The 23,663-nt window shown below is 42.3% G+C and overlaps 1 long non-coding RNA gene across 3 annotated transcripts; it reads left to right on the top strand.

The window, feature by feature from the left end:
• Nucleotides 1-11,229: 11,229 nt before the first annotated feature.
• On the top strand, nucleotides 11,230-20,245 carry LOC142071775 (uncharacterized). Of its 3 annotated transcripts, none has more exons than XR_012667969.1 (3): nucleotides 11,230-11,379; nucleotides 14,029-14,099; nucleotides 15,235-15,494. It is a non-coding gene; the product is annotated as an uncharacterized LOC142071775 (long non-coding RNA). The 3 variants fall into 3 exon arrangements; XR_012667968.1 differs by lacking the exons at nucleotides 11,230-11,379; nucleotides 15,235-15,494 and adding exons at nucleotides 11,410-11,483; nucleotides 19,696-20,245; XR_012667967.1 differs by lacking the exon at nucleotides 11,230-11,379 and adding an exon at nucleotides 11,410-11,483.
• The last annotated feature ends 3,418 nt before the right edge of the window (nucleotides 20,246-23,663 follow it).

Genomic DNA, 23,663 nt, shown 5'->3' with positions numbered 1-23,663 from the left:
TTAACTAACAGGCTTAAACTGGCATGGAAGTTTTAAAGGCCATATGAACATTTCCCACCCATTAGTTTGGATTTTAATCTGCTGGAATATTCTTTAGCTAGACGGAGGCAAACAAAATATTACTTTCATTTTTTAAAAGGCTATTTAAAAAAATCAAGTTGGAGTATTTTATGGTACTACTGTAGGATAGGATGGATATCTATGGTGCCAATCCTGCCACTCTTCCTGTAACATGAGCCTTTATAATGATAGGGACAATGTGTGAAATCCAGATCTGGGTTCAGATTTCAAACACATCCATGTATACACCAAAATTGGGAGATGTTTATCCATGTCTTCACTTTAAAACTTGGGAATATTAATTCAATATTAACATATCAACTATTCCTTGCAGGCACAGATAAGGTGGTTGTTATTTCCAAATGCCTACAGCTGAGGAATGAGCTGTAAATAGGTTATCCTAATAGTTATACCACTTAAAAAAATCTATAAAATGAGAAGGCTTGCCTTGTGGTAAAGCATTGGACTGGAACTTTGGGATCAATTCACAGCTATGATACAGACTTCCTGTGTGAACTTGGACAAATCACTTATAGTCTCCCTGTCAATTCACCCTCTCTAAAAATGGGAACACTAATTGCCTATGTCACAGAGGTAAGAATAAAATCGATTAGAGGTGCTCAGATACTATCGTTATGAGGACCATATAAGACAGATACTTGTCCTTTCTCCTCCATAGTTGACATTTGTGTCTGGTGGGCTCCTGAACCCTATGCCCCAGCATGAGCATCATTGTCTATGAATGAGGCAGCAAAATTTACCTGCATGTATCTATCTATCATTAGCATTTCTAAGCTTCCTATCGCCATGATGCCTAACTACTAACTAAAGGATGATTTTTCTCCTCTTGAATGTTTTGGTGTTATACCAATAAAATAAAAACCAGCAGGATCTTATTAAAAGGGAAAAGGCAAAATGCCACATTTATTGTGAATACAGAAAGAATCGTAATAAGCAGTTAGTTATAGCTATAACATTCCATTCAATTTCATATTTATTCACACATTCATTCACTCACACACACACACACACACACACACAGATTCTGCAAGGTTGTTATCATAGTTATCAGCCTTAGAGTTGCTCATGGCAAGCCACTAGCCAAGTGGCCTGGACATGAGGAGGGAGCAGGGCCTTGTCAGATGCACATCTGATGCTCCTGGAAGTTGGTTTACAGAATCAGCCCCCCAAAGTTCTCACTTTCTAGAGTCCATTTTTATAGGAATTTCTTCCTATGCCAGTCTATGGGAATTGCTTCATCATGCTGTTGCTGAATCAATCAGCAGATGGCACATTCCTGACGGCTCCGTGCTGCCAGATGTTATCTTGTTCTTTGGTTCTCCCATTCTTGAGGCTGTTGGGTGGATTCCAGTCTGCCCTCCGGGGGTCCTCTGGTTATTTCCACTTGACGCCTTCTTCGGCCAATGGACACTGGATTCTTAGGCTGGCACCTCCCTGATCATTCCGTTATTATCCGCACCAAGCATCCATCCACATACATCCTTTATCTCCATTTTAATCACAATTGTTAACACAGCGAGATGAATACAACAAAAGGGCGGGGAGTCTCTGGGTGCTGTTTCTATTGTTACAGAGTATTGCTTTGAGTCTCTCTCTGTGTGAGTAGTTGTTGTTACAAAGAATTGCTTTGAGAACAGACTCTGTCTTAGAATGTACTAACACAATTAGCAGCTTGCAAGTTTCACACACAGAGGGAGAGAAACAGTACCAAAAACCAAGAGTCCTCTTAATTAGTAATACCCTGGAATTTAAACTATGGGGAATCAAACTCATTTGTGATTTTAATACAGAACTTCTTTAATATGATCCAACACTGGAACACAACTTTCAATATTTAAAATTTGATCAAAAGCAAAGACAGGAAAACTGAAGCGGTTTTATCAATATGACTAGAACAAATACATCAGAGAAATGAAAAAGGTTGATTGCAAAATGTTTCCTAGTAATGAAGACAGCTTCAACCAAACTTGGTCTGATCAAAGTGCTTTTATCAATGTACATAAAGAAATCTTAATATAGAAAAATAGCAGGAATCTGATGAGCTTTAAAAGGTGAAAAATAGGTCAAACTTATATCCATACAAGGCTCTTTATTTAGCTAAGACAAATAATTAAAACTGGCAACTGAACTCACACAATAATATCAAAGGACACCTTGAAGTACCAGTTGTAAAATCTCTACCTATAGATAGTTTTTGCTTTATTAACTGCAAGCCCGCCTGGGGGACACGCAGAGCCCTGGCTGAGCTCTCCCTGGCTGGGCACTCACAAGGCTGTTGTGTTTGGAACCCACCTCCTTCGGCCCTGTGTGCTTTAGGCCTCCTGAGTCTGAACAGAGTCTAGGCACTGTCCCTGGCTGGGATCTCTAGGCACTTTCTCGGTGTGAAGATGTCAAGCACCCACTTCTGAGATCTCTGACCATACAGTCCAACTGCCTAACCCATAGAGTTACAGCTGGCACACCAGAGTTCCTTTATCTTAGATTCACCCTCTCCCATAATTCCACCTTGGGGTACTGTGGTTTACAGTTTAACTCTTCAGGGTCATGCGACAGCAAAAGCAAACAGACATACAGACAGAACTTTGCACAGGATTCTAAACACCATTACTCCTTCCAAAAGCAATAAACACACCTGTACCCATTTCCCTGTCTGTTTCCTTACCAGTCCACAGAGTTCTTTTATTTTAGGGCAGAGTTCTCTGAGTAGTCCAGGTTGCTCCTTCTTCACACAGCTTCTCATAGAGTCATGGAGTCCCTTCCCCTGAGCTCTGCAGTCAATGCCCTTTTGCTCTCCTAACCAAGCTTCTGCTGCTTCTGGTCTCTTCTCAAAATGGCTGGTAAGAGACCCTGTCTTTTATAATCTCTTAGCTCCTTTGTCAGGTGACCTTGTGTTCAGCTTCATCAAATTATCTGTTTTCCACCTGGCCAGGCTAGTTGTTATGAGTGACAGCCAGCTCTTTCTCCAAGGTTGCTTCTATTCAAATAGAGGACAACCAAGGCTTAACGTCCCTCTATTGTCAGCCCTGTGCCATCATCCCTTGAAATTTCAGTCCAACATGCAGATAAAGGACAACAGCAAAGGCAGGAAGCCCCACGTTCAAAATGGAGTTTGCAGTCTGACAGATACACATAAAGATCCCCCCCATGTCAAAGAGAATTCATAAACTGTACATAGATTTCCCAAATCATCACACCACTCCTGCTTTCCTTTCACTGAATAGTACCTTATTCTGAGGGTAGCCCCCATTAAAGTACTACTCACATAAGTAAGTGCTACTCAGTGAGCTAGACTTGCTTTTAGTTACTCAGACTATACATCTGTGATCATAGGGAAAGGCAGGACCAGCACTACTGACTAAAGGTGTGAGTTACAGATATTTGACATAGGGTAAGGGAATCTATGAACAATAACTGTGTTATATGAAATTTACTTCCCCTGTTTGTGCCAATTTTTAAGATAAACATGTTTGATCTCCCTAAGGACCATTCTACTTATCTTCATCATCATGGCAAATCTCAAAGGGATGTAACCTCCTTGCAGATCAAGCACCACCTGGCTCAATCTCTAGCTAGGTCCTGAAGGTAACTGGCCTGAACCGGCCTGAATATTTACACCACTCAAGCTTTTGGTGATGATGTGATCACCAACAGTGTAGTGGCATTCTTTGGTAAACAAGCTTTGTAATTCATTGGTTTTCCATTCCAATAATATGTCTCTACTAAGAAAGCTACCAAAACTAAAACAGTGCTGATGGAAGAGTTTTCTGGGTTTGTCTATAAATAGCCTCATGGCTGATTTTGTCCTGCCACTTTAATATGGAGAATTTAGGAAGACAACCAGAATCAAAAACATCAGTCCATCACTCTTCAGACTTCTTCAGTGCCTAAATTTCACGGATACAATAGAGTGGGTATAACTGTGGTTCTGTAGTTCTGCAGCTTGATAACAAGCCTGATGTCATAATGTCCCACAGAGACCCTGAAGTGCCCAAAACATGGCAGCAGCTGTTCCTATGTGAGTGTCCACATCTTTAGAGCATCCTCCAGCATTGTCTAAAGACTTTGCAAGATATGATAATTTTCCTTTCTTCCCTACCCCACAATAGCTTAAAATTTATCTTGTGAAGTTAAGAACTCCAAATGTGAGCACTAATGAAGTCCTTGGATTTTTGAAGAATTACTGTATCCCTGCTGAGAAATTACTTTAATAGCTGCTGGCTTCTATTAAATTATACCTAATGTGCTACTGAAATAGTTTGCATCCATACTGAAAAATCTGTCATTAATACTAGAAAACCAACATACAGTAGGATGTGAAGAGGAGATTTCACAAACCTTTTTGTAATCACATGCAAAAATTGTTTCTCATTGTAGGATTGGGAGGATTAGGGCTCCAAACAATAAAATAGATTTGTCTGCTACGAAGCTGAACCTTTGTGTTCTTTGCTTTCTCAATTACTCACAGTTTTTGCAGAGATCAAATAAAATATTAAGTCTTTTCAGTGTACTAGAAGTAACTTACGTTAAATTGATGGCATTCCTACCTGCTCTTACTACAAAGGGATTATATTGTTAAAACTCACCCCCCCCCCATTCCCCCATCTAGGGTTTTCCCTTTATTATTAACTAAAAAACAAGCATGAACTTCAGGTTGAGCTACCTCTTGAACCTGACTGTTCCTAGAGCCCCTTTCAGAAATTGTTCCTTCTTCTAGCCCCTCCTGCTTTAGAAGAGTCTCAGCCAGCCCTTTAGGCAATGTCAGTAAGACCTATTTGGCCTGACCCAGTGAGTCAGAGGCAGCAGAATCATAGAATCATAGAATATAAGGGTTGGAAGGGACCCCAGAAGGTCATCTAGTCCAACCCCCTGCTCAAAGCAGGACCAATTCCCAGTTAAATCATCCCAGCCAGGGCTTTGTCAAGCCTGACCTTAAAAACCTCTAAGGAAGGAGATTCTACCACCTCCCTAGGTAACGCATTCCAGTGTTTCACCACCCTCTTAGTGAAAAAGTTTTTCCTAATATCCAATCTAAACCTCCCCCACTGTAACTTGAGACCATTACTCCTCGTTCTGTCATCTGATACCATTGAGAACAGTCTAGAGCCATCCTCTTTGGAACCCCCTTTCAGGTAGTTGAAAACAGCTATCAAATCCCCCCTCATTCTTCTCTTCTGCAGGCTAAACAATCCCAGCTCCCTCAGCCTCTCCTCATAACTCATATGTTCCAGACCCCTAATCATTTTTGTTGCCCTTCGCTGGACTCTCTCCAATTTATCCACATCCTTCTTGAAGTGTGGGGCCCAAAACTGGACACAGTACTCCAGATGAGGCCTCACCAATGTCGAATAGAGGGGAACGATCACGTCCCTCGATCTGCTCGCTATGCCCCTACTTATACATCCCAAAATGCCATTGGCCTTCTTGGCAACAAGGGCACACTGCTGACTCATATCCAGCTTCTCGTCCACTGTCACCCCTAGGTCCTTTTCCGCAGAACTGCTGCCTAGCCATTCGGTCCCTAGTCTGTAGCTGTGCATTGGGTTCTTCCGTCCTAAGTGCAGGACCCTGCACTTATCCTTATTGAACCTCATCAGATTTCTTTTGGCCCAATCCTCCAATTTGTCTAGGTCCTTCTGTATCCTATCCCTCCCCTCCAGCGTATCTACCACTCCTCCCAGTTTAGTATCATTTAGAATCAGTTTAGAATGAATGGTTCAGCACCTGTATGCACGGTCCTATGTCTATAACCTCACCAAATGAAAAAACTCCCGAAGGTATCCCAGCTGCCCGTATATCAGTCACAATGTATGTTAACAGACACATCAGATCACACTGTATTGTAATGCAACCACCTCAAAAGGGGCAAGCCTAAAACCAAAATGTTAATCAATGGCAACAGGTTAACATTTGCCATTATTTTGAGAAAGCTAATGGTCATAAAAATACTTTTAGACAAAGCTCTTTAATCTTTTCCTGACCAAGGGGTTTCTTTAACAAATAGTGAACTCTGCTGGGTATAACAGCATTGATGGATAAGTATGTTTATTTGTATAAGAAATGAAATTGGATGAGTTGCTCCATCTGCTATTTGACATCGGTTTCATCATGTCTAATTCTTGCCGTCCCAAGACCTTTGTGATTTGGTGCGGAAAAATTCTGCTTCAATAACCTGAACATGAAATGGCACAGGTTTCATTCACAAGTCAGCTGTGGTAATTAACAGTTACACACCAGACAGCAATTTCTAGCACTGTCAGTTTGAGTTACGCTGATCAGACCTACAGCCGCTTTGTTGACACTGTTGATGTAGTCCAATGGTTAATCAGTTGAAAGCTAATTGAAGGAATGCTGTGCTCCCTTAAAATCCCAATTCCCTACTGTGGATTCCTTTTAAATATCAGTCAGTGTACATTCCAACATCTTTATCAACAGATGCATCTCTGTTTAATGTAATTGACATGGCTAAAGATAGTAAGCCAAGGCATAATACTTGAATTGTAAGCTTTTATGTGGTCTATGACATAACCTAATCATTGTAGCAGTAACATTACACATACTTTAATTTATTGGTTTCAGAGTAACAGCCGTGTTATTCTGTATCCTCAAAAAGAAAAGGAGTACTTGTGGCACCTTAGAGACTAACCAATTTATTTGAGCATAAGCTTTTGTGAGCTAAATAAATTTTAGTCTCTAAGGTGCCACAAGTACTCCTTTTCTTTAATTTATTGTTACTGTTTGCTGTGTTATATCTGAATTACTGTGGAAGCTCCTCAGAGCAGGGGCCTGCCTTTTATTTGATCTTTAAAACTCATAGCAGACCATGGCACTGGTTAAATAATTAATAATAATAATATAATATCTATGTTTTTGCAATTTGTTAAGTTCACATACTCTTGGAGTCATTTTTTAACAAATTTGCAATTTCACTATAGAAAATGTAAGTCTATCCCCTCAATTGGTATAAATCAATCTAGCTCAATTGACTTCAATGGAGCGCATCATCTTCTATAAAGAAACCACCATTTTGCTTAAGCTTATGCTGGTTGTGTTAGCCATCTGATAGGTGCTCATTTTTAGTGACTTATGTGAAATGAGTTGGTGGCTTCAATTGAGTTCATAGGAGACGAGTGTCCATATCACCAATAAAATATCATATTAGCACTAACAGTTATTCTTGTTGGCAAATTCAGAAGACAGAATAAGGAGTGAGTGAGGATGAAGAATGAATTACTCTTCCAGCATTTCAGAGTAACAGCCGTGTTAGTCTGTATTCGCAAAAAGAAAAGGAGTACTTGTGGCACCTTGGAGACTAACCAATTTATTTGAGCATGAGCTTTCGTGAGCTGTAGCTCACGAAAGCTCATGCTCAAATAAATTGGTTAGTCTCCAAGGTGCCACAAGTACTCCTTTTCTTCCAGCATTAAAAATTCTAACTCTAGAACTAAATCATATTGTCAGGGTCAGGGTGTTTTGTGGATGCTTGCACGGCTAATTCCCACTCTTTACTTGATCTGCAAAAAGAAGGCTTTCTTCTCCATTGTTATCTATCCAGAAATTTTTGCAAGCACAAAACTCACTTAAAATCATCTTCTCTGAACCTCTACACCATTGCCAAAGATGTGAGGTAAAATATATCTTGCAAAAACATTTTAATTGACATTTGTCTGTTTTTGAATTGGCAGATATTCCATGTAACTACAGAATGGCTATGAATTTTGAATCTGAAAAAAAATGTCCACTAAGCTTTTCCTTATTATGATGAAATTTTGCAATAAATCTTTGTGTTACAGTTTTGATGTTTGAGCTGGATTGATAGTTTAGTATTGGTCACCTAAGTCACATGGTTTTGGTTTAGCAAAGCCTACCTCAGGCTGAGGGGGGTTATCAGAAAACACATATGTCTGAGGAATAAGGTGTAGCCAAGTGTGTGGGGATTTTTTGTCACCGGTAGGGGGGGTTGATTTCTTTTTTCAAACTGAAGAGGTTGGAAATGTTAATTGATTTGTATAATAATTTTTATTTTTTTTATCTAATTGACAATGTGCGTGTACACAGTGCCATTAAACAGGCTTTCTCGCCTTGTCTGTGTGAGGGCTCAGGTATTATATTGATGGGTGCATACCAGAACATAAAGAGAGAGTTTGGCTTGTCTCACAGTCAAAAATATGTATGTTATTGTGCCTAACTCTTATTTGTTACACATTTTCATTTTATTTTTCCCCAAATGTACAAGATGCACCATTTATTGGTCTCCTCATCCTAAAGTCATCTCCTACTTTGATTTATTTCAGGTGTGGGTGGTGTTAGAGGGGGAAAGGACTGAAAGGCAAAGGAGGAGTGTGTGTGTGTGTGTTAAAACAAGAGACCCTTATGCTTCCTGTCTCCCTAGATTCAGCCTCCCTGTCCAGCATCTATCATCTGGTAGGGCCCCTTTCTCCTGCAAAGAAGACCCTCCCACCCTAAATAATGAGGAGTCAAGCAATAAAAATAAAATCAAATAAAGTGTATTGAAGGGTTTATAACAAAGGGTGGGACAGATAAGAAGGGGAATAAACATCAAAATAACACAATACAGTGATTACCCGCAAACTCAACCCTATAAACAGATATATATATATTAAAAAAAACCCTTCTCTTGGATTGAAGCAACGGTGGTTGCTTGTGACCTCAATCCTCTGGCTAATGGTAAGCCTTTGGAGAGGATCTCCAAGGAGTCCCTTGATGTTCCTTCAGGACCACGGGGTAGAGCAGATGATGCATCCAGGAGAACAGCGGCAGATGATGTATCTTCTCTTTCTCCCTTTCTTGCAGGTGAGGAAGCTGTTGAAGGACAATCCCTAGCCCTCCTATCACTATGGTGGATAGATGCCTGCAGGTAGGACCCGTGGCCATCCCTGGCTGCCACTCAGATGGACATCCCTGAGGCCATGTTTGGGGCATTCTTTTATACTCTTGCCTGGCAAACCCCTTAGGAAAACCAGTTCTGACTGGAAGTTGTTTACAACTCCAGAAGAAATAAAAGAGTGGGGAAAATTAATTTATAGCTCACGTGGACATAAAAACTCCATCTTGGAACCAACATGGATTCCTGTACTCACAAAACATATGAAAGTGAACCCAACCTAACAGTGGGTTATTCGCAGAAATATTATTATAGGTCAACCTGCCATGTTGAATCCCTTCTGATGGAATCCCTACTGACATATGTGGCCCACAATGTGTTACCTGGGCCATAGGCGCTGGGTGGCAGGGCAGCGCAATCTGTACTCCGACCCTGGACTCCAGAGCTTGTGGGGCTGGCCAGATTCCCCAGGCCCAAGACACTGCAGGTCTGGCCAGCAGCCCCGGACCTCCGACTCTACAGGGCTGGCTGGCAGCCCCAACCCCAGACTCCCTCCATGCGGGGTGGGCCAGCAGCCCTGACCACTCTGAGCCAGGCAGCAGGGCAGCCCGGACTCCTTTGCGCTGGAAGGCCGGGAACCTGACATACCCTGGCATGCATGCTGGCCTTTAGCAACAGCTAAGCTGGGCCACAGCTGTGTGCTAATTGGGCCGCATGCGGCTGACAGGCCGTGCTTTGAGAACTGCTGATTTAAATGTTCTGGCATCTGGATACCTGGTTTAAGTATAATTTCTTAGTCTATTTCCAGACTAGTGAAAGTTGTACTGAAAATACCAATAAATACAATTAAAGCAATGATTATATCATATATTCAGTGCCACAATGTGACTGGCTCTTGTGTAGGAGAGCAGTGGGGAAGGGGGCATGGAGCACTGGGAAAGGTGCAAAGGCTTAACCACAATCGTGAATGCAGGGGAGCCTCCCACCATGCAGTCCTGGGAGTGCACAGCCCCGCAAGGAGGCAGGGGAGAGCTGATGATGGAGCAAGGTGGGAAGAGCTCATGGATCAGCCTACATATGTGCACATCTGCACAGTGACAAGCCTAGGGAGGGATTGTGTCCCATACTTAGGGCTGTGCCTTATAGACACGCTGCATCCCTATATGAACATACATAAAGTTACTATAGATATACATACAAGGTTAATGTTTCCAGTGTTAGGCAATGTACAATGATGTCAATGCCTTTTTTAAGAGCATAATTTTGGTTTCACTAATTTGATCAACTGTTGTTTAATACTTTTTTCTATGCGTGATCATTAAATTAATTATATTTGCATGACAATATTGGATGTGAATGTGTTATTGCCTCCAATAAGCATGCAATGTGTGTGTTTTAGTTGCACAATTAAGTTATTTCAGAAACAATTTGGAAGCAGCAACCCAGAAAAGATGTCATCATTGAAGCGCAAGGCCAATTGCAGTACAGCAGAATCAAAACTTATAATGAAGATGATAATAAAATGTGAGTATTTCCAGTCTGTTGAAAAATCAAGGAAATATATAACTTATTGTCTGTGGAAGATAATAGAACAGATTTGTTTTTTGGTTTTTTTTTCCTTAATGAATGCTAAATTCCACAGTGAAGTGGAAGACTAGAAAAAAAAAAAAGTAATCTGAATTCAAACAAAGAGCAGACCAGAAAGACTGACCAAAATTTCAGGCATAGGATGCAGAACCTGCAGTGGGTTGTGGGGGGACCAATACTGGAAGGACTGTTGTATTAGTTTAGATGGAATATATAGGCCAAAGGCGTTCACATAACCCAGTCAGTGCCCCACATTAAACAGTGTTAAACAAGGTCTGGGGTTTGGTATACCGAGACTGCATCCTGCTTAGTACTATGGCAAACACACCATTAAACATCCTTTTAACTTTCATTAAAAGATAAAGAAAAGAACGAAAAACAGTTAAAGCATTTGAAATGTAATGTATTAAATCACTTCCATTGTTGTATGCAATGTAGTTGTAGCTGTGTTGGGCCCAGGATATTAGAGAGACAAGGGAGCGATAATATCTGTAATTGAACCAAGTTGTTCCTCTCACCATCAGAAGCTGGTCCAATAAAAGATATTATTTCACCCACCTTGTCTCTCTCCGTATTAAATAAGACTTTCATTTTGACTACATCCCTTGTTTCCTTTCCCTTTAACTGGAGAGAGTCTTTAGAATGAAACCTCTCCCCTCCACCATTTGACAGTCTCCTAGTATCAAAGATGGTCATAACTGTCCTTTTAACAGCATAACTGATGTCAGGATATGCTTCTATGGACACAATGCTCTGAAGATTCAGAGCAGGCTGCGCAGCAGGGACAGGAGGATGGTGAAGAAATTTGGCAGCATGTGACTTCCAGAAGAAGAAAGGGGAGCATCCATGTACCAGCAACGCAGATATAGGTAAGCAACCGTTTTCATGTTCTCTCTACAGGTACTAATGCAGAAAGTGGACTACATGATACATCTAAAGGAAGGGAACAGAAGGAGACTCCGCCAAATGGAAGGTATGAGATGCACTGTCCTAGGGATGGGGGTTCCATGACCACCGCTCCCAAGAGAAGGAGGCGGGTGGTGGTGGTCAGGGACTCCTCTCCTCAGGGGGACTGAATCATCTATCTGCCGCCCCGACTGGGAAAACTGAGAAGTCTGCTGCTTGCCAGGAGCTAGGATTCGCGATGTGATGGAGAGACTGCTGAGACTCATCAAGCCCTTGGATCACTACCCCTTCCTGCTTCTCCACGTGGGCACCAATGATACTATCAAGAATGACCTTGAGCAGATCACTGCAGACTACGTGGCTCTGGGAAGAAGGATAAAGGAGTTTGAGGTGCAAGTGGTGTTCTCGTCCATCCTCCCCATGGAAGGAAATGGCCTGGGTAGAGACCATCGAATCATGGAAGTCAACAAATGGCTACGCAGGTGGTGTCAGAGAGAAGGCTTTGGATTCTTTGACCATGGGATGGTGTTCCAAGAAGGAGGAATGCTAGGCAGAGACGGGCTCCACCTGACGAAGAGAGGGAAGAGCATCTTCGCAAGCAGGCTGGCTAACCTAGTGAGGAGGGCTTTAAACTAGGTTCACGGGGGGAAGGAGATCAAAGCCCTGAGGTAAGTGAGGAAGTGGGAGGAAGCACGAGCAGGAGAGCGCGAGAGGGGAGGTCTCCTGCCTCATACTGAGAAAGCGGGATGATCAGCGAGTTATCTCAAGTGCCTATACACAAACGCAAGAAGCCTGGGAAACAAACAGGGAGAACTGGAAGTCCTGGCACAGTCAAGGAATTATGATGTGATTGGAATAACAGAGACTTGGTGGGATAACTCACATGACTGGAGTACTGTCATGGATGGATATAAACTGTTCAGGAAGGACAGGCAGGGCAGAAAAGGTGGAGAAAGAAGTGGTTCGGGACTATTTAGAAAAGCTGGACGTGCACAAGTCCATGGGGCTGGATGTGCTGCATCCGAGAGTCCTAAAGGAGTTGGCGGATGTGATTGCAGAGCCATTGGCCATTATCTTTGAAAACTCATAGTGATCGGGGGAGGTCCCGGAGGACTGGAAAAAGGCTAATGTAGTACCCATCTTTAAAAAAGGGAAGGAGGAGGATCCGGGGAACTACAGGCCAATCAGCCTCACCTCAGTCTCTGGAAAAATCATGGAGCAGGTCCTCAAGCAATCAATTCTGAAGCACTTAGAGGAGAGGAAAGTGATCAGGAACAGTCAGCATGGATTCACCAAGAGCAAGTCATGCCTGACTAATCTAATTGCCTTCTATGACGAGATAACTGGCTCTGTGGATGAGGGGAAAGCAGTGGACATATTGTTCCTTGACTTTAGCAAAGCTTTTGACATGGTCTCCCACAGTATTCTTGCCAGCAAGTTAAAGAAGTATGGGCTGGATGAATGGACTATAAGGTGGATAGAAATCTGGCTAGATTGTCGGGCTCCACAGGTAGTGATCAATGGCTCCATGTCTAGTTGGCAGCCAGTATCAAGTGGAGTGCCCCAAGGGTCGGTCCTGGGGCCGGTTTTGTTCAATATCTTCATAAATGATCTGGAGGATGGTGTGGATTGCACTCTCAGCAAGTTTGCAGCTGACACTAAACTGGGAGAAGAGGTAGATGCGCTGGAGGGTAGGGATAGGATACAGAGGGCCCTAGACACATTAGAGGATTGGGCCAAAAGAAATCTGATGAGGTTCAACAAGGACAAGTGCAGAGTCCTGCACTTAGGATGGAAGAATCCCATGCTCCGCTACAGATTAGGTACCGAATGGCTGGGCAGCAGTTCTGCAGAAAAGGATCTAGGGGTTACAGTGGACAAGAAGCTGGATATGAGTCAACAGTGTGCTCTTGTTTCCAAGAAGGCCAATGGCATTTTGGGATGTATAAGTAGGGGCATTGCCAGCTGATCAAGGGACGTGATCGTTCCCCCCTATTCAACATTGGTGAGGCCTCATCTGGAGTACTGTGTCCAGTTTTGGGCCCCACACTACAAGAAGGATGTGGAAAAATTGGAAAGAGCCCAGCGGAGGGCAACAAAAATGATTAGGGGCCTGGAACACATGATTTATGAGGAGAGGCTGAGGGAACTGGGATTGTTTAGACTGCGGAAGAGAAGAATGAGGGGCGATTTGATAGCTGCTTTCAACTACCTGAAAGGGGGTTCCAAAGAGGATGGCTCTAGACTGTTTTCAGTGGTAGCTGATGACAGAACGAGGAGTAATGGTCTCAAGTTGCAGTGGGGGAGGTTTAGGTTGGATATTAGGAAAAACGTTTTCATTAGGAGGGTGGTGAACACTGGAATGTGTTACCTAGGAGGTGGTGGAATCTCCTTCCTCAGAAGTTTTTAAGGTCAGGCTTGACAAAGCCCTGGCTGGGATGATTTAGTTGGGGATTGGTCCTGCTTTGAGCAGGAGGTTGGACTAGATGGCCTCCTGAGGTCCCTTCCAACCCTGATATTCTATGATTTTGTGGGGGGAAGAAGTTAGGTGAGAGGGGCTGGAGCTGGTGGTGTTGCTGTCGTTGTTAAAGTCCGATCCTGTTTCATCCCAGGTGGTGGTTAGGATTCATCTGGAGCTGATAGAGGTGGCGGTGTCATCTGGGTCCCTCTTTGGCCCTGTCTGGTAAGGACATCTCTCATGATTATGATGATGAAGGCCCAGGGCCCTAAGACATGATGAAGGTGGCAGCCAGGATGGTGAAGTTTTCTTCAGTAGACTCCGTCTGTTCTTTTTATTCCCCTCCGCCCCCAAAATCTCTTTCAGGACCCAAAAAGGGAGTGGAACTTGCACTTACTTTTTAACAGTTGAATTTGCAATTAGGATAGGCTCCATTATCACTGCAGTTTGTTCTGAGCATGCTCCACTCCTCTTTCCACAGACTAGGCGATGGCTATTGAGTAGGGAGACCAGTTCTTCAAAACAAAAAATTCTCTCTGTTCCTTACTCCTTCTGTCTCTATATTCCTCATTGCTGCCGTGTGTTTTCACTTGCGTCCTTGGCTGACTTTCTTCTCTGCTGGTCACCCTTCTCACTTTCCTTTTAACCTAATGTGACCCGAAAATGTTCAGATACATTCCCCTCCTGCTTCTCCCTTCCCCCAAGTCTGTCACCTCTTTCTTGCTTCTTCTGCTTTTGCTTCTTCTTATCTTTACTCCAATTTTCTTTTCCTATATTCCCTGTATTTCTCCTCCCCCCGGTTCTTTTTACCCCCCACACTCTTTTCAGCATCCTTCTTTCTGATTTCTTTTCCTACCCCTTGTTCTCCTTTCCTTCTCCAGTTCTCCTTGCCCCCTTTCCTCCCCTCAACATATTTTCCCACTTCAGAACTTCAGCTCTCTTTCTGAGGCTCAGAATGGCCCAAAGATTCTCTCCTAGCACTGGGCCAAAAGTGGCTCAAAGATTTTCTAGGAGCACAGGTGTAGCTTCAAGATGCTTTCTATCTAGTTGCCAGAGCCAGTCTTAGGAATGTAGAGTCCCTCAGCTCTCATGCACATCAAGAAGAATGAATTGACTTTCCCCTGGCCCCCACCCCAACAAAAATTGGCATAGTTTATAGGAACTGAGTAGTATTCCTTTAAATAATTTGTGAGCCCTCAGATAGCATCCACTGTGGTCTGTGTACATACACCTGCCAGAGAAGCAATGTATATTGTAGCTGATCCTTGTATGTTGTACAGTAAAACCTCGGAAATGGAGGTTGTTTGTAACTCTGAAATGTTCGTAACTCTTAACGAAATCTTATGGGTTTTTCTTTCAGAACGTTTACAACTGAACATTGACTTAATACAGCTTTGAAACTTTACTATGGAGAAGGAAAATGCTGCTTTTAACCATTTTCATTTAAATGAAAGAAGCACAGAAACAGTTTCCTTACCTTGACATATCTTTTTTAAAACTTTCCCTTTATATTTTTAGTAGCTTATGTTTAACACATTACTGTACTGTATTTGCTATTTTTTTGCTCTCTGCTGCTGCCTGATTGGGTACTTCCAGTTCCAAATGAGGTGTGTGGTTGACCGGTCAGTTTGTAACTCCGGGGTTCTACTGTATATAGTTAGTAAATATGGTTATTTTGACCCCACTGTGCCTGTTTGAGTCCTTCATATTATATTTATTGTGTAAAGAACAAAAGACACACCAATTAGTGACAAGGATGGGATCCTAATCCAGGAATACAGTGAAACTGAGAGTGCCACTAGAGGGCTCACACTTTATTTAAGGGGATACTACCAAGTTGCTATATAAGTGGAAAAGTGACAAAAATCACAGACTGAAAAACACCACCAAACCTAATCAATTCTCTTCCTCTCCCCATGAAGTCAATCAGTTACTGCTGCTTCTTTGCTGGGCTTCTGCTGCCCTGCTCCTACCCTGAGTATGCCCCAGCTCCTCTTGAATTTTGGCCTTGTGTGCCTGATTCCCCTCTTCTTAGAGCTACTGCTTCTAGCTCCTCATGTCCCTCTGGAAAACCAGTGCTAAGCAGCTTTACTGTCTGCCTCCTTCCTCTGATCCATGGAGCGGGCTGAGAGGAGAGGTGACCAAATGTCTCCAAAATCTATTTCACTAAAGCTGACCAAGCAACACAGAACTGTTCTGGTCATCCTGGACCCATCTGGAATGGCAGATTGAAATCTGAGACTTCTCTATTAGCTGATTCCCTTTCTCCCTCCCTCCCTCCCTCGCTGCACCAACATGGCTCCTCTCCCCATTTGAAATGAATTTGGCATCAAGCACATTTCTCTACATACAAATAGTCCTTTTGAATGAATTTGGAGAAGGGAGGACTCCAGATTTTAAGAGTAGACTTCTTTGAAACTGGCTGGACAGGATCCATCATTCTTTTCCTCTTCTATACTATTCCATGTCACTTTCAATTGTTGCAGCATCTGCAGAAGAGCCACTTGTGATCTGCACTCCCAATCTGCTTGAATTGGCCCTGCCTAGAACTGCATGTAATATATGTATATTATAACTGAAGGGAAAGGCATGTTGCATTCTTTATTATCTTTATAATATTTGTCCTGTATTTTACCAGGTAGTTTCTGAATGGCACCTAAATTAATGTTGTTTCAGAAATATACACACATGTTTAAAATCACACTCACATACTGGTGTTGTAAAGAAAAAGCTCATGCCAACCAAACCAAGGAAGTCAGAGGTGTATGGTTAAATTCCAGGGCAAATTCTGTGCTCATTTAGACGCTGTCCAGTCCTACTGACATCATAATGTCAACAGGGTTTCCCAAGATGCAAATCAGTGGAGAATTTGTCTTTGTCGTTAACTCAGCCTGTTTTAACAAAATATTATCACTCATATGGCCCTCTAGCTCTATGTCTGGGGAGACTACAGGGCATTAGGAAATCTTTCATAATATTCCAGATGCACTTAATAATAATGTAGGCTAATAAGCACAATAGAATGAGTTAAATTAAAGGCTTTCAGGTTTAGAATCATAGAACTGGAAGGGACCTCAAAAAGTCATCTAGTCCAGTCCCTTGCACTTATGGCGGGGCTAAGTATTATCGAGACCAGTGGTTCTCAAAGCCGGCCCGCCGCTTGCCCAGGGAAAGCCCTTGGCGGGCCGGACCGGTTTGTTTACCTGCCGCATCAGCAGGTTCGACCAATCACGGCTCCCACTGTCTGCGGTTCGCCGCTCCAGGCCAATGGGGGCTATGGGAAGCAGTGTGGGCCAAGGGATGTGCTGGCCACCCTTCCCACAGCCCCCATTGGCCTGGAGTGGTGAACCACGGCCGCTGGGAGCCGCGATCAGCCGAACCTGCAGACGCGGCAGGTAAACAAACCAGTCCGGCCCGCCAGGGGCTTTCCCTGAACAAGCAATGGACCAGCTTTGAGAACCACTGATCTAGACCATACCTGACAATTGTTTGTCTAACCTGCTCTTAAAAATTTCCGATGATGGAGATTCCACAACCTCCCTAGGTAAGTGCAGTGCTTAGCCACCCTGACAGTTAGGAAGTTTTCCTAATGTCTAACTTAAACCGCCATTGCTGCAGTTTAAGCCCATTGCTTCTTGTCCTATTCTCAGAGTTTAAGGAGAACATTTTTTTCCTTCTTGTAACAACATTTTATATACTTGAAAACTGTTATGTTCCCTCTCAGTCTTCTCTCCTCCAGACTGAATAAACCCATTTTTTTAAATCCTCCATCACAGGTCATGTTTTCTAGACTTTTAATAATTTTTGTTTATCTTCTCTGGACTTTCCTGAAATGTGGCATCCAGAACTGGACACAATACTGCAGCTGAGGCCACAGAGTAGAGCAGAAGAATTACTTCTTGTGTCTTGCCTACAACACTCCTGATAATACATCCCAGAATGATGATTGCTTTTTTGGCAACAGTGTTACACTGTTGACTCATATTTAGCTTGTGAGCCACTATGATCCCAGATCTGTTTCTGCAGTACTCCTTCCTAGGCAGTCATTTCCCATTTTGTAAGTGTGCAGCTGATTGTTCCTTCCTAAGTGGAGTACTTTGCATTTGCCCTTATTGAATTTCATCCTATTTAATTCAGACTTTCTCCAGTTTGTCCAGATCATTTTTAACTTTAATCCTATCCTCCAAAGCACTTGCAATCCCTCCCAGCTTGGTATCATCCGCAAAGTTCATAAGTGTTCTCTCTACGCCTTATCTAAATCATTGATGAAGACATTGAAGAGCACTTTGCATTTATTAACATTGAATTTCATCTGCCATTTTGTCACCCAGTCATCCAGTTTTGTGTGTAACTCTTCGCAGTCAACTTTGGACTTACCTGAGTAATTTTATATTGTCTGCAAATTTTGCCACCTCACTGTTTACCCCTTTTCCAGATCATTTATGAATAGGTTGAATAGCACAGGTGCTAGTACAGATCCCTCGGGGACACCACTGTTTACCTCTCTCTGAAAACTGATAATTTATTCCTACCCTGTGGTTCCTATCTTTTAACCAGTTACTGATCCATGAGAGGACCTTCCCTCTTATCCCATGACTGCTTACTTTGCTTAAGAGCCTTTGGTGAGGGACCTCATAAAAGGCTTTCTGAAAGTATAAGTACGCTATATCCACTGGATCACCCTTGTTCACATGTTTGTTGACCCCTCGCCCTTCAAAGCATTCTAATAGATTGGTGAGGCATGATTTCCCTCATGAAAGGGCTGGCCAAAATTCCAGCTTCTGAACATAGATGAGAAGATCCTTAGTGAGGTGTAATCATCACTCCTTGTATTGCACATCAAAGGAATTGCAGAAATGTTCTGTCTGTCTGAGACACATTGTCTCTGGACGATGCTCCCCAGGTGCGCCTCCACACCATTACTTGCCACAGGCTGTACCTATGAAGCACTGTTTTTCCCTTACGAAACAATATACCAGCACTTCAAAGTATATGTTACACAAGCACCTGGGCTGCCAAAATAACACTTTGATAAAGCAAGTACAGTAACGGTGTTTTCCCCATAAATGAGTTTAGCAAAAAGCTGTATTGCCTTTGTATAGCTGTTAGAATGAGTCCACATTTCTGGGGCATCTTGGAGGATTCTGTAGCACATGGAACCGTACAATGTACTTATGTGAGAGGAAAATCTGTGTTGTTAAAACCAATGAATGAGTCACAAGGGATGCTGTGTGCTAAGATCTCTGAATGTTGTCTTGTTAGTCGAGGAAAAACTGGAAAATGTTGAACTTTCAACCCAGCTTTAAAAGCTCAGTGTATATGGTGATTAGTCAACAAGCAGGACAGAGTTGAGCAATTTAAGGAAGGGAACTCTCACCAGTAAGAACAAACTGGAAAATTTCATTGCTGTTCTGAACCTATGTGAAGTAAACATGGAAAGAGGCTTTCTCTAACAAGCTAGTCAAACAAGGCGATTAATTAGGGTGAGAAAGACAAGCCTTCAAGGATAATGTGTTATTGTTGTAGCTTATTATTTTGTGAGTGCCCAAAAATATGCAAGTAAAACCAAACAAACAAACAAATGTAAAGACATGGTTCCAGTCCAGAAGCGAATACACTCTAAATTCAGCATGACTATAAAGGAGACTCAGAACTCGACAAAGGTTATAGACAGGTTAATAAGGAGAAGAGAGATGGTAGCATTATCCTGTAGCTACTGTGTGAGATGTATACACAACGTGATGGCTCCATAATAATTTTTTATTTTAAAATGTTATGAATCTATGTATTTAATATCCCTCTCCTCCCTCACTTTACACAGGTGTGATGGCAGAAGTGAATCATTGAAGGAAGGATTTGAATGAGGCAAGGAAGATAGCTTGGACAATAGATTTAGGGAACACATTCCCAGCGCAAGGGGCAGCATGGAAGAAAGCAGGGAGACATTTGCCGAGGAGGAGATGAAAGAGGCATCAAGGCTGTCATCACTGCTGAAGAAGATAGCGTGACAGGAATGCAAAAGGGGACAAGACCAGTGCTGTAGGCAGGGCCTGTGTGGTGTGGGACCATGGAAGCAAGGACAAGAAGTTTGAAATTGATCTACAGTATTAGAATGAGCTAGAGGAAGGTGTCAAAGAGATGGAGGATATGGCTGAATCAATGGATGAGAAAGATGATAATGGCAGCAGCATTTTGGATGGACCAGAGCAGCAAGTTTAGTTTACAAATGTAAGAAGAGAGATTTTAACTCTCTTTAGTAGGGTATGGGGATGAAGGGGATTAAATCTGTAATACTTTTACATGTTCTAAATAGTTGTTGTTTAGATGGTGGTAAGAATAGTGTAAAGGCTTTGAGAGATCATGGAGGCATCCATAGTAGCTATTAGCCTCTCCCTAGTTAGCATTGTGTTGCAATTTAATGTTTAGAGGTAGAAAGAGAGAGAAATTTAATGTTGCTTGAAAGTTTAATCCCTTGTGATACTCTGCAATATCTATTGTGTCATACGAATGTTTGACTTTGTCAATATCTCTAAATAGTAAATATTATTATATCATTTCAAACCTTCGCCCTCCTTTTCTGCTCACACTGATGCCAAATCCTGTTAGTTTTTTCTCCCCATCATCTCCAAAAATCCACCTGCTCCTTCCCATTCTTACCATAGCAACCCTTGTCCAAACCCTGATCATCTTTCTTATATTATTACAATCTTTTCATCTCCGGCCTTCCTGATTCCTACCTTGTTCCATTCCACTCTTCCCAAAATGCTATTGCAAAACTAGCCACCCCTCTCATCCTGGTTAGCCCCTCTTCAAATCACTGTCTAACCAACTCATGAGTGTTTTTCTTCCACTCATGCTTTCTTCCAAGCAGCACAATACACCTGAAACTCCTTCCTTCACCTAGTCTGTCACACTCTCTCTCAGATCCCTGCTCAACATCCACATATTCTATATGGCCTATGAATTCTAACCTGGTTTTCTAGGACAGGTATCAAAGGGGACATATACCAAACAAAATCATGAAACTACCAAAGATACAGGCTTAACACAAGTTCTCTCCTCCTTTTTGCTTGTCCCTTCTGGGTGCCATATGAGTGATAAATTACCATAGTAATTAATTATTTTTATTTCACTTGATAGTTTTAAGTGATGTATCCTGTGGTTTGACCCTTGTTGGTTTTTTAAATGCCTGATTCTAACCATCCCTCATGGAGACAAGATTACATGTAATGATCCCATGACTATGTTATGCCATTCTGCTTCTGCTCTAGTTTCTCACCACTATGAAGAATCTTCCAGCCACATTGACCACATAGGCTAGGGACTTCTTGTTTTAATGGAAATAACCAAACATGTAATGCCACAATTAATGCAATTTATTCCTCAATATAATTCTATCTTCTTCCATGCAGTTCTTTCATGGAGATCCATTTAATTGTCTAGACTTTATCTGAGCAGTGTAGTACTCAAAGAAAACACTGTCCAGTAATCCTAGTCTTTATCGGGGTAGACTCTGGATACCTATATATCATTTAACTCATTTTGCAGACGGTGCTAAGCACCAACAGAGAAGTAGAAGCAAAAAAACAGATGTAGTTCCTTCACTTCCACTTTAAACCTCTGTTCTGGACGTCTGACACCACAGCTGCATCCATTCCCAAATTATCTCATAGTTAAACAACATTGTTAATTGTCTTTGGGTTAACACTTTAAGCTTAGCTTGGACCAGAAACACAGAAAAAGTTCCCAATAGCCTATTTCTTCTGTCAATACCTTTTCTGTCCTAGATTCTACATTTCTGGAACAGCTGCATTTCTCCCTCACGAAAACAATACCTGCATCCTCTTGAGTTTTCATTTATTTCTCTCTTCCTCACAGCGGAAAGATTTCCTCCCTACTTGATGCACCAGGCGTCCAGCACTATCTTGCTGTATCACTTGCAGTTTCACTAATTCAGAGTGGCATGCCATCTGCACCATCTATTTAAGGGTCAGCTCAGACATTACTTGTAATTCTGTAACTTCCAGGAGTGCTGCTTGTCCCTGCTATGAACCAATCCCCTGTGTACTCTGTTGAAGCTGTTGTAATGTCCAATTAAAAGCATCTAGTTCTCTGCAGTCTGAGGTGATAGCACGTGTATCAATGAATTTGATGGGTGTACCTCAAAACTTTAGGTACTTCTCCAAAGCTCACCTCTTTTTCTTTGGTCCTGACATGGAACTGGAAGTCTCAGGAGTGCAAACTGTCTCACAGCATTTCTGATATATTATCGTTTGTCCTAGTCAGAGAATTCCAGAGGGATGCCCTTTCACTGTATTCCATTGCTTCTGCTTCCAGCCCTGGCCCAAACCAGAGAGGGTAGTGGTGCATGAAAATGAGGAAACAAACGATAGCTGGACTTACTCGAACTGCAGTAAAGGTTTGATCTGAATTCTGAGGAAAGGTGCAGTCCAGTTCTTATTACATCCAAAACTGGTTTGCCTATCCCTCATTTTTATGTAGCAACATTTGTATCAAACTGTTTAAGCTCAGAACTGATCCTCTTTCACAGCACAGTTAAATAGTATAAAACTGTCTTCAGCTTCATTTCCTACTGCATAGTTACTGATATCATCTGTACATCCCAGCTAGGCAGCTTGTTTCATTATGATGCTAAGGGCCAGGTCCTCAACTGCTGCCAACCAGTGTTGCACCACGGACTTCAAAGGAAGGCCATCAGTTTACACCAGCTGAGCATCTGGCCTTAAGCGTGGTTATACATGGTTTCCATACAATCTAGCCTGCTGGCTTGTTAAATCTGAGGATTTAAATGGCATTTTCGTTATCCAAAAATTATTATTTTCTCTGCTTTGCCAGAGGAACTCAAAATCTGACATTGCAGAACATGCCAAAGACACAGAATGAATACAGTCCCGTTAATTCTCTCCTATAAATGAGTATTAACAGTCTCAAGAAAAAAAATGAATCGCTGGGTGGCAGAACTGTTTTCTTCCTCTCCAGAGCTATGTCTACACTACAGCCTTGCAGTGGCACAGCTGTACTGCTGCAGCTGCACTGTTGTAAGGTTCCCACACCGCTCCGTGCTGGCAGGAGAGAGCTCTCCTGCTGGCATACTTAAACCACCCCCAACGAGCAGCGGTTGGAGAGTATGTCTCCCACTGACATAGCACTGTCCACACCAGCACTTTTGTCAGTGAAACTTAGGTTGGTCAGGGGCGTGCTTTGGTTTTTTTTCCACACTCCTGACCGACAAAAGTGCTAGTGTAGACAAAACCTTAGATTTGCTCAATCCTTCTCTGGCTCTTTCTGCTTCACTTGCTGAATAGGGCTACGGGAAAATTCTCAGGGCAGGGAAACCAATGGGATAGAATGGTAATGTTTTCTTTTGTTCAACCTAGAACATGTATACATGTCTCTTTATCAATACTCAGAACAGATGTTCTGTATATTCCAAACTCAAACTTAAGTCCTTCAGCTTCAAAAATGCAGCCCTTTGTTCAGTGCGGTGGAGGAGCTGCTTCAGCATGTACTACACAAGCGAGTACATCACATGAGCTTCAGTCTTGAAAACTCTTGCAATGTTTTCCTAAATCCATGAAATTTGGTGTTTTTTCTTAAAGCCCTGGTCCCTGGAATCAGGTGAATGCATGAAAACCTCAGTTCCCATTTTTTTAAAGTACACTGTAGCCCTCATGGCAACACAAAGAAAAGTTTGAAAAAGTAAAAGGCTAAAAACAGAGAAGGCAAATGCAAAGAACCCCAACATTATTATTTTTAAACCAGAATCCA

The sequence above is a fragment of the Caretta caretta genome, chromosome 4 (assembly GCF_965140235.1).
Source record: "Caretta caretta isolate rCarCar2 chromosome 4, rCarCar1.hap1, whole genome shotgun sequence".
Taxonomy (NCBI): domain Eukaryota; kingdom Metazoa; phylum Chordata; order Testudines; family Cheloniidae; genus Caretta; species Caretta caretta.
This window is presented reverse-complemented; position numbering and strand designations above follow the sequence as displayed.